The 9,492-nt window shown below is 41.5% G+C and overlaps 1 protein-coding gene across 1 annotated transcript in view; it reads right to left on the reverse strand.

Moving 5' to 3' along the window:
- CTNNA3 (catenin alpha 3) overlaps positions 1-6,775 on the reverse strand; it is a 2,043,451-nt gene extending 2,036,676 nt beyond the window's left edge. Inside the window, exon 1 of the mRNA XM_043982624.1 lies at positions 6,527-6,775. The gene's annotated coding sequence lies outside the window, so the exon portion shown is untranslated. The remainder of the gene's footprint in view (positions 1-6,526) is intronic.
- Between the last annotated feature and the right edge of the window lie 2,717 nt (positions 6,776-9,492).

The raw sequence follows: 9,492 nt of genomic DNA on the forward strand, positions 1-9,492 counted from the left end.
CCATTATATCCATTCCCCATAAAAATTCTCTTTCCTCCCTTGTCTTCTGTGACACTTTGAGGTCCTTCTATCTATTAGACCAATCAATCTCTCTACTGTTTCTACTTCCTCCTCCTGCCTCCAGTTATAAATATCCTCCAAAATCCTTCCCCTCCCTTTCTCTACACTCTCTCCCTTGGTAGTATCATCCTCTCTCATGTGTCTGATCATCACCTCTAGGCATATGGCCCGGAAATCTTTCTCTTCACCCAACCTCTCCTCAGCTTCCAACTGCAGAGTGGACATTTCCATTTGGATTTCACATGAATAACTCAAACTAAACAAGTCCAAAACCAGACTCATCCTTTCTCCTCCTGAATCAGCCCTTCCTTCTAATTTCCTTTGCTTTTTTTAATGACAAGTTTCTAGAGAACTGAGACTGTCCTATCAAATCACCCAGCATTTATTAAACATTTACTGTCTTCATAGCACTTGTGCAGGCTACAAATACAAACAAAAAGAAAAACTCTCTCTGCCTTCAAGTGCACATCTAAGGGAATTGAAAATTGGAAGGGGGTAAAGTGGGGACACAGCTACACTTGGGTGACCAAGAAGCTAGAACAGAGCCTGGAGAGGAATGAAGGAAGGATGGCCTGAACCCTTCCACCAAACAGAGGTTTCGGTATTCCCATCTCCTAGCACAGGACTGTCACGTAGTGGGTGTTTTAAAAAATTAAATTAAATTTAAAAAGTTGTAGTATTTATCCTCTTCATCAACTAGACATCAAAGATCAGTTACTTTCCTGGATCTTCCTTGATTCTCATGGGAAGCTGAGTTAAGTCCATTCAGCACCAACTGTGTAAGGGCCAGAGGACCAATCCAAGAGTATCTCTGTCTCCTAGGCTTTTGCTATTCCCATTACAAGTCTGGGCTTCTTTGGACCCCCCAGCCATCCTCTGCATTGGATCAAACCCTCCTGGTCTGAATTTGCACCAAAATGGCCAGAGAGAAGAGAGACTGGCAGAGAGAAGCCTGAGCCCTTGCGAACCTGGGATCTGACCTAATTCCATTGGCACTCTCCCAGAAGACTGAACCTTTTTTGGGTACTTGGACTTCTTCCAAGACTTACGCTGTGAGATCTACAGCTCTTCTAATCTATAATTATCTGCCACAATGCCTGAAATTCCACCATTAAAGTTCCATTCCTATGAATTAAGCTTGCTACTCCCAATCCTCTTTTATATGCAAATATCAGGGAGGGTCAACATTAACATCTTTCTTACCTCCCCCTCTTTAGAGGGGTAAAATGGTTTTGCACGTATTCTGTTGTTGTTACCGGGAAAGACATTGCTGACAGAAGGCCAAAATGACATCACAGTTAGATATACATAGTTACATAGTTAGATCTACAGCCCAGCCTGAGGAATCTAGCTGGCTACTGGCCAAGGGGCCTAGCAGGCCTAAGAGCCACCATCCCAGTGAGCCTTGCTGCAAAGCCAGCTTCGGGTAGCTCTCAACAAGCATTCCCAGGAGCCCAAGAGCCTTAAATCAATACTATTTTTATGTCTTCACTTCGGCACACATATTTTCTCTGCAGACAAGTGTGAGCTGCCAACTCCTCTCTCAGTTTTTAATCCCTATTACACCAGAGGGGAATAAATGTCTGCGAACAACAGTTCATGGAGAGTGGAAAGTTGAATACTCCTCCCTCCTTCCTCTTATCCTCTTTGTTTCCCCTTGTAATCTCCTTCCTCTTCCCTTCTCCCCTCTTCCCTCCTGGGGTCCTTTCCTTCCATCCTCTCCCTTCTCCTCTATTTCCTCCCAACCTCTCCCTTCTTTCTTTCCTAGACACTCCTCCCTTCTTTCACTTTTAATATCCTTCCTTTCTTCCTCCCTTCCTTCCCTCCTAACCACCTTCCTCCTGTCCTCACAACCCTATAGGCCCTTCCACTTAACAGCAAAACTCCAGAACATAGAGTTTGAAACAAAGACCACAGCAAATGCTTTAGAATTAAGTGCTTTGGGGATTTGGAAAGGTGATGGGCTCCCACCATCTTTAATAGTCTTAACTTGGACTTGCTCCATTCTACAATAACCAAATAGCCTTATATTCCCCTTCCCCACTCCCCATCCCTCCAATTCATGGTATAGATGAAAGATTATAGGTATGGATTCTGCAGAGATCGATGTTTAAATCTGACTATACATCCTACACAACCAATCACAGAGCATCATGGTCAGAAAGGACCTCAACGGCCACCATCTTGTCCAACCTGTACCTGAACAACCATCCCCTCTACAACATCCTGACAAGTGGCCACCCACCTTCTACTTGAAGATCTTCAATGAAGGGGAGCTCACAACCACCTGAAGCAGCCAGCCCATTATACTGTTGAACAGCTCCAAGTGAAGGGAGTTTTGTTGTTATTCTTATTGTTCTTATTTAGTTGTTCAGCTGTGTCTGACTCTTTATGACTCTTTGGGGTTTTCTTGGCAGAGATACTAGAGTGGTTTGTTATTTCTGTCTCCAGATCATTTTACAGATGAGGAAACTGAGGCAAATAGGGTGAAATGACTTGCCCAGGGTCTCATACCTAGTAAGTGTCTGAGGCCAAATTTGAACTCAGGACCATGAGTCTTCTTGACTCCAGGCCCAGCACTCTATCCACTGTACTACATAGCTGCCCTAAAGAAGTTTTACTGAACAGAAAACAGAAGTTTTTCCTTATATTTCTTTTTCCACTTATCTCCTCCTGAATCTGTTTCTCCATCTGTAAAAGAAGGTAATGGTACTTGTACTTCATTAACAAGGGCTTAATAAATGGTTGTTGATTGATGATTGTGAGAATTAAAAGAAATGATGAATGAGAAGAACTCGGTACATCTAAAAGCAATGTCAGGAAAGGTTGGCTGGCACAGAGAGCTGCCCAAAGGTGGCATGGAATATCTAGAGGTCTCTAAACAAAGGCTTCAAGTTAGAATTCCTAAGGAGAGAATTCTTGATGAAGTATGGTTTGGATTAGACCTTTGAGATCCCTCCCAAATCAGAGATTCTGGGATCATACAAATACCCACTATCATTCTTGTCTATTGGTTCTCATATCTCTGTAACACAAAGAAATCTTCCAGCTTCTTCCTTTACTCACCCTTATCCTATTCATGGGGCAGCTAGGCAGTGCAGGAGGCTGCTAGGGGGCACAGTAGACAGAGCACTGGACCTGGACTCAGGAAGACTCATCTCAAATCTGGCCTCAGACACTTACTGGCTGTGTGATCCTGGGCAAGTCATTTAACTCTGTTTGCCTCAGTTTCCTCACCCGTAAAATAAGCTAGAGAAGGAAATGGCAAACCATTCCAGTATCTTTGCCAAGAAAACCCCAAATGGGATCACAAAGAGTCAGAAACGAATGAAGAACAATAACAACACACTATATCTCATTTCTCAAGTGAGCAAATTAGAACTACCACCTCTAATTTTAGAAAAGAAAGAAAGAACAAGAAGGAAATTCTATGAGCATGAAAGCACTGCAGCATCATTCAAATAAGACTGTTGGTGAACTGGAGAGAACATGGTATAGCAGAAAGAGCATTGAATTTGGAGCTGGGGGCGGGGCGGGGAGTTGGATTCCAGACCTAGTACCAGCTGTGTGACTTTGGGCAAGGGACCCCCCCCTTTCTGGGCATCATATTCTCATCTATGAATGAAGAGGTTGACTATATACTCTGCCTATAAGAAATGATAAAGAAGGGGCAGCTAGGTGGTACAGTGGATAAAGCATCGGCTCTGGATTCAGGAGGATCTGAGTTCAAATTTGAACTCAGACAGCTGACACTTACTAGCTGTGTGGCCCTGGGCAAGTCACTTAACCCTCATTGCCCTGCAAACGAAAGAAAGAAAGAAAGAAAGAAAGAAAGAAAGAAAGAAAGAAAGAAAGAAAGAAAGAAAGAAAGAAAGAAAGAAAGAAAGAAAGAAAGAAAGAAAGAAAGAAAGAAAGAAATGATAAAGAAGCCATAAAAGCAAACTAAGCTTGAGGCTTCCATTTTTGTCTGTCCTTAGGGTTAACATAAGGGAGAACCTTCTCCAAGTTCTCCCTCTCCCCTCAGTAACTACAAGAGGTTTCACCCTTCTGCAGTAACCATAGGTTGTTCCACTTTTATGTGTCCAGGAAGATGAGACTCTCAGGGGATATGAGGGGCCTTTAGGAGCCAGTTACCCAACTGGAGAAGTGACCTCTAGGTGACCCTTGGTGGGCCACCTCAATGCTCCCATAGCTGCTGGCTTTTTCTTCAGCAACCACCAGACGCCCCAGTTTTCATTCTCAAAAGATCTGGCTTTAGACGTTCTAGATTTAGATACCTTTCTCCATTTTTTGTCTGAATTAGAAAGACTTCACAATCCTGAAATGCTTTGATCAGGATCACAGAAAGTGTAGCCCAATAAACAGGTTAATCAATAAAAACGGGGGTAGCTAGGTGGTATAGTGGATAAGGCACTTACCCTGGATTCAGGAGGACCTGAGTTCAAATACGACCTCAGACACTTAACACTTACTAGCTGTGTGACCCTGGGCAAGTCACTTAACCCCAAGTGCCCTGCAAAATAATATTAATAACAATAAAAACGTTGAGTTATCTAAGCTAACAACTGGAAAATGGAGTATATTCCACAACAAAGGAAGACAGATATGTGAACTAATGGGGGTGGGGGGGATCAAGTAGGAAGAGCCAGAAAAACAATCTAAATGGAAAGAACAACCACAAGGATTCTTGTGTAATTAGAATGGCCACACTCTCCCCAAAGAAAAGATGAGAAGATATCTCCTCCCTTACTTGCAGAGGTGAGGACAATGGTTGTGGAAGATTGCATATACTGTCATATACTGGTTAACTTCACTGAACACTTTTTTTCTTTAATTTTTTTAAAAACTCTTTGTTACCAGGCACCATCTGCAGAATAGAAGAGAAGGAATATATTTAAGAGGAATATATTCAAAAATGCAGGTGAATTTTTATACCTAGAAAAAGGAAAACAAAATAATATAGATGTTCTCCAAGGGACCTTTCAGTTCTAAACCCCATGATCCTATAAACCCCTTCTACATGCAACAACTGTTCTTTGAAAGCCTTTTAATGACTCAATGGGCTGAACCCACCCCAGGAAATCAGGCAATCCCAGATGAAATCCTTCAGGTCAAGTAGTACTGGGTAAGCCATTTATTTTTCTGAAAACTCTCTAGACAAGAATCTGCAACTCTCCCTAGTATTATATGCCACAGTCCCATAACCCTTCCAGAAAAGAAACTGCCTAATGCCTACCCTAAAGTTTCTTTTTTCATTTTATCTTCATCCCTTCTTGTCCAGGCCTTAATTTTCAGGTTTGCAACAGTATTATATACATTTTAGCTCGCTTGGTCCCTGATTCAAGCCTGTTAGGTTGGTGCTGTTATTGTCCTGGTCTTACAGATGTAGAAAACATGGGCAGAGAGAGATTAAGCTGTAATACCCAAGGTCAAACTACTAATAAGTGCCTGCGATGGGATTTGAATCCTGATTTTCCTAATTTTGCACAAGCTGTCCATTATGCCACATTGCTTCTCAATATGATTAAATATCGTTATGACAGATTCATAGAGTTTTTTTTCGTTTAGATCTGGAAAGGACCTTGGAATTCACCTAATGCAAAGCCAACCTTTTATAAATGAAGAAACTGAGGCTCAGACTAGTGACTTGAACAAGGTCATCCAGGTAGTGCCAGACATACAATTTAAGGATATGATTCCAGGAACTCTGGATTTAATCAATGTTTATTGATTGATTAATCTCTTGCTCCAGATGCAGGGTCAAAGTCTTTCCTTGCCATAAATTTACCCCCAAACCTCCACCCCAACCATCCCCCATCCCCCATGAGGGAGCTGAGTTATCAAGTGTTGGCAAAGCATTTCTTGATTGGATTCTCAACCTTCTAACTTCATAACAACTTATGAGTTATTTTACATGATCAAAAACACAGCCACTGAAGCATCTACGCAAATAGCGTTCCCAGCATGGGTAACCCCTTGCCTTACAGGCTCACACTTGCTCTCTATAAGCATGGCATCCAAGTGTATAGCCACTCCAACATTCCCATCTTGGCTTCCCTTCGCCTCTGCACCCTGCCCAAAAAAGGAACATCCTGACTCTATCTTATCTTCTCCTGGAGAATAGTCCGATGCGCTTTTTATAGCTAAAAACTCTCTGAATTCCGAGCACGACATTGCCTACCAGCTTCCCCTGGCAAGAGTTCTACTGGTTATTTATAACTTTTAGATTAGCATAAAAGTTTACATTTCTCATCATTACTAATCAAAACACTCGCGCTTTCTAAAATAACAGCAGCCTCCTAGAGGTCAGAAGGAAATCCAACATTTTCAGCCTGGGATGTACGAAAGAGGACAAATGAATTTTCCTGAAGCAAACAGAATTCCCTCCAATCCCCTTACCCCAAAACTGCTCCCAAGTTCAGAGCGTTTCATTAGTAACTTCCTCCCCCAGCCACTGGACTCTTACCTTTCAGTTACTTCCTAGAAAGGAGATATCTTCCAAAAGTCCACTCCTGGTTCAGAAAGCAGCTTTGCAAAGCAAATGGCTTGGGTAGTCAGGCACAGAGGGGCTGGGGACCCAGTTGAGAGGCAGTGACAGTGGGACAGGAGAGGAAAAAAAGAGGAGGGAGAAAAGGGGAGGTCACAGGCAAGGGTGGGTGGTATCTAATCCTGACCCACCAAGTCCCTGACTTCACTGACAACTTGTTGCTGAAAATACTTCATTGAGGAAGCCCAGACACATACTTTACCCAGAATCCTGTAAACTCGCCTGTCCTAAAGCTCAGAATAAAGGCTGTGGGTTGGCTTTTTCCAGACCCGTTTTGACAAGGATGAGCTCTCCAATTTAACTAGAGCTGAAGGCAAGAATTATCAAGAATGAGGAAGACTTCAAAGCAGAAATGATTGAAAGCTAGCAAAATAACACTTGGAACAGGGTGACTGGATAAAAGAGAGTGTTTACCAACAATAGGAGAAGTGATGAATAAATTAGGGTGTATGACCATAATGGAAAGTTACTGACCTATAAGAAATGACATAGGTGAAGAATGCATAGAAATATGGAAAGAATGACATGAAGCAATAAAGTCAGAAGAAAGTAGAATCAGAATGACCAACCCATCATTTAAAAAAAATACAAAAAATATGCAACTATTTGAAAAAAAGGATTATAATCACAGCAACAAAAGTTTAAAATATCCAAAAGCAAAATTATTCAGATAAGGACATAGAAGCAGGGAAAGGTTTTAACTACTGCCTAATTAAAGTTCATACATACATTTTTTACAGATTATAGATAATTTTAAATTTATTGCTTTGATATTTCTTTTTTCATCTGCTTGTTTTTAGTAATGGTTACAACATTTAGGGGGAAATGAACAAAAACTAATAAAATATAAAAATAGTATTTCAGGCCTATTATACCTGCATAAATAGTGTCATGATTAATACTTAACAATAACCGGGGCAGCTATGTGGCGCAGTGGATAGAGCACTGGCCCTGGAGTCAGGAGGACCTGAGTTCAAATCCAGCCTCAGGCACGTAACACTTACTGTCTGTGTGACCTTGGGCAAGTCACTTAACCCCAATTGCCTCACCCCCAAAAAAATACTTAACAATAACAACAATAATAATAATAATAAACTACTGGAGTTTATATAATACTTTAAGATACTTTACATGCATGATCTCATTTGAATCTCACATCAAAGGTATTATTTTTATCCCCACTTTAAGAAAGATGAGACTAGGGGGCAGCTAGGTGGCACAGTGGATAGAGCACTGGCCCTGGATTCAGGAGGACCTGAGTTCAAATCTGACCTCGGACACTTAACACTTACTAGCTGTGTGACCCTGGGCAAGTCACTTAACCCTCATTGCCCTGCAAAAAAAAGAAAGAAAGAGAGAAAGAAAGAGAGAGAAAGAAAGAAAGAAAGAAAGAAAGAAAGAAAGAAAGAAAGAAAGAAAGAAAGAAAGAAAGAAAGAAAGAAAGAAAGAAAGAAAGAAAGAAAGAAAGAAAGGAAGAAAGAAAGAAAGGAAGAAAGAAAGAAAAGAAAAAAAAAGAAGAAAGATGAGACTGAATTTGAAAAAAGTTAAGTGATTTGTCCAAGCGTCAGAGGTGGGTTTTGAACCCTGGTCTTCTAGACTCCAAGTCCAGTCCTCTATATGTTAAGCCATGTATGGCTCATCTATGATATTTTTCCTCTGAAACTTTGCCCAAGATGCTATTTATATCAAATTTTATGCTGACTGGTTACCATAACGTATATGGCTAAATTACATAACAGACAATGAGAGAAGGGTAGATAGAAAGCTTCAGTTTACCAAAAAGCTCATTACATTGTCTGGTTGCAGTAATATTTGTGACTAGATTAAGTACTCAATAATGAGATTTGCATGAAAGGCACCATTTGTTAGGTGGAATCCGTGCTAGGATTGGCTTTTTCTGAGCAGGGACTATTCCAAGGTCACAGCCCATGTCTCTGGAGTCAGGAGGAACCTCAAAAGCCATTGAGTCCAACCCCTCATCTTACAAATTGAAACCCAAAGAAATGGTGTGACTTGCCCCAGCTCACACAGATTGCAAGGGGCGGAGCCAGAATTCGAACTCGGGACTTCAGACCCTAAATCCTGAGTCCTTTCCTTTATAACAGGATTTTCCCTATTACAGTTCTTGTCTCATCCTTCCTCATTTGTGCCCTCTATGCCACAATTCAGTCTTGCCCCATTTTGTGTGTGTTGTCCTGGGGATGGCAAGACAGGGAAGGGGACACTCAGTACATGATGCCTTGTGGTCTCATATCAGTTGTTTTGCATAGCATGCCCTTGGCCTGGTTCCTAGTTCCCCAGCCATCCCCAAGTCTGTTGCTTTCTTCCAACCACCACTACAACAATAGATGGCAACTACCCTTAAAATAGACCCTCTGGCGCAGGTTCCGGAGGCCTCTTTCTGAAAGGCTGAACTCCAAGCAAAAGCAAACAGTTATTTATGGATCCCAAAGAAAGCCTCTCAAAGCAGAGATCATCATCATGGGGGCAAGAAGAATGGGGGTGCCAAAGAGGAAAGGGGATCGCCAGGAAGGATCTGTCATACAGGGGACTTCATTACAGAGGATTAACACAGAAGTCTAGGACTTGGCAGGATTCAGATACTGATGTGGTCTCTTTGTTTATAATTTAATTAACTAGCATCAGCCTTATCTGAAAAGTTTTAGTGGCCAGCAGTATGGCATCCCATAATTATTCCTCCTCATTAGTCTTTCCCTGCGGCTCCACTAGGAACATTCTCTATTTTACACTGAGAAAAAAGAGTAAGTTATTTTATCACTTCAGTCCCTTCTTACTAATATAAAGAAATCACTTGGAACTTCCTGAAGTCTTGAAAAGTTTGGGGAGTTTTTTAATTTTAGGAATTTTTCTGAGAATGCTTTCCT

Source organism: Dromiciops gliroides, chromosome 2 (genome assembly GCF_019393635.1).
Source record: "Dromiciops gliroides isolate mDroGli1 chromosome 2, mDroGli1.pri, whole genome shotgun sequence".
In the NCBI taxonomy this organism is placed as follows: Eukaryota; Metazoa; Chordata; class Mammalia; order Microbiotheria; family Microbiotheriidae; genus Dromiciops; species Dromiciops gliroides.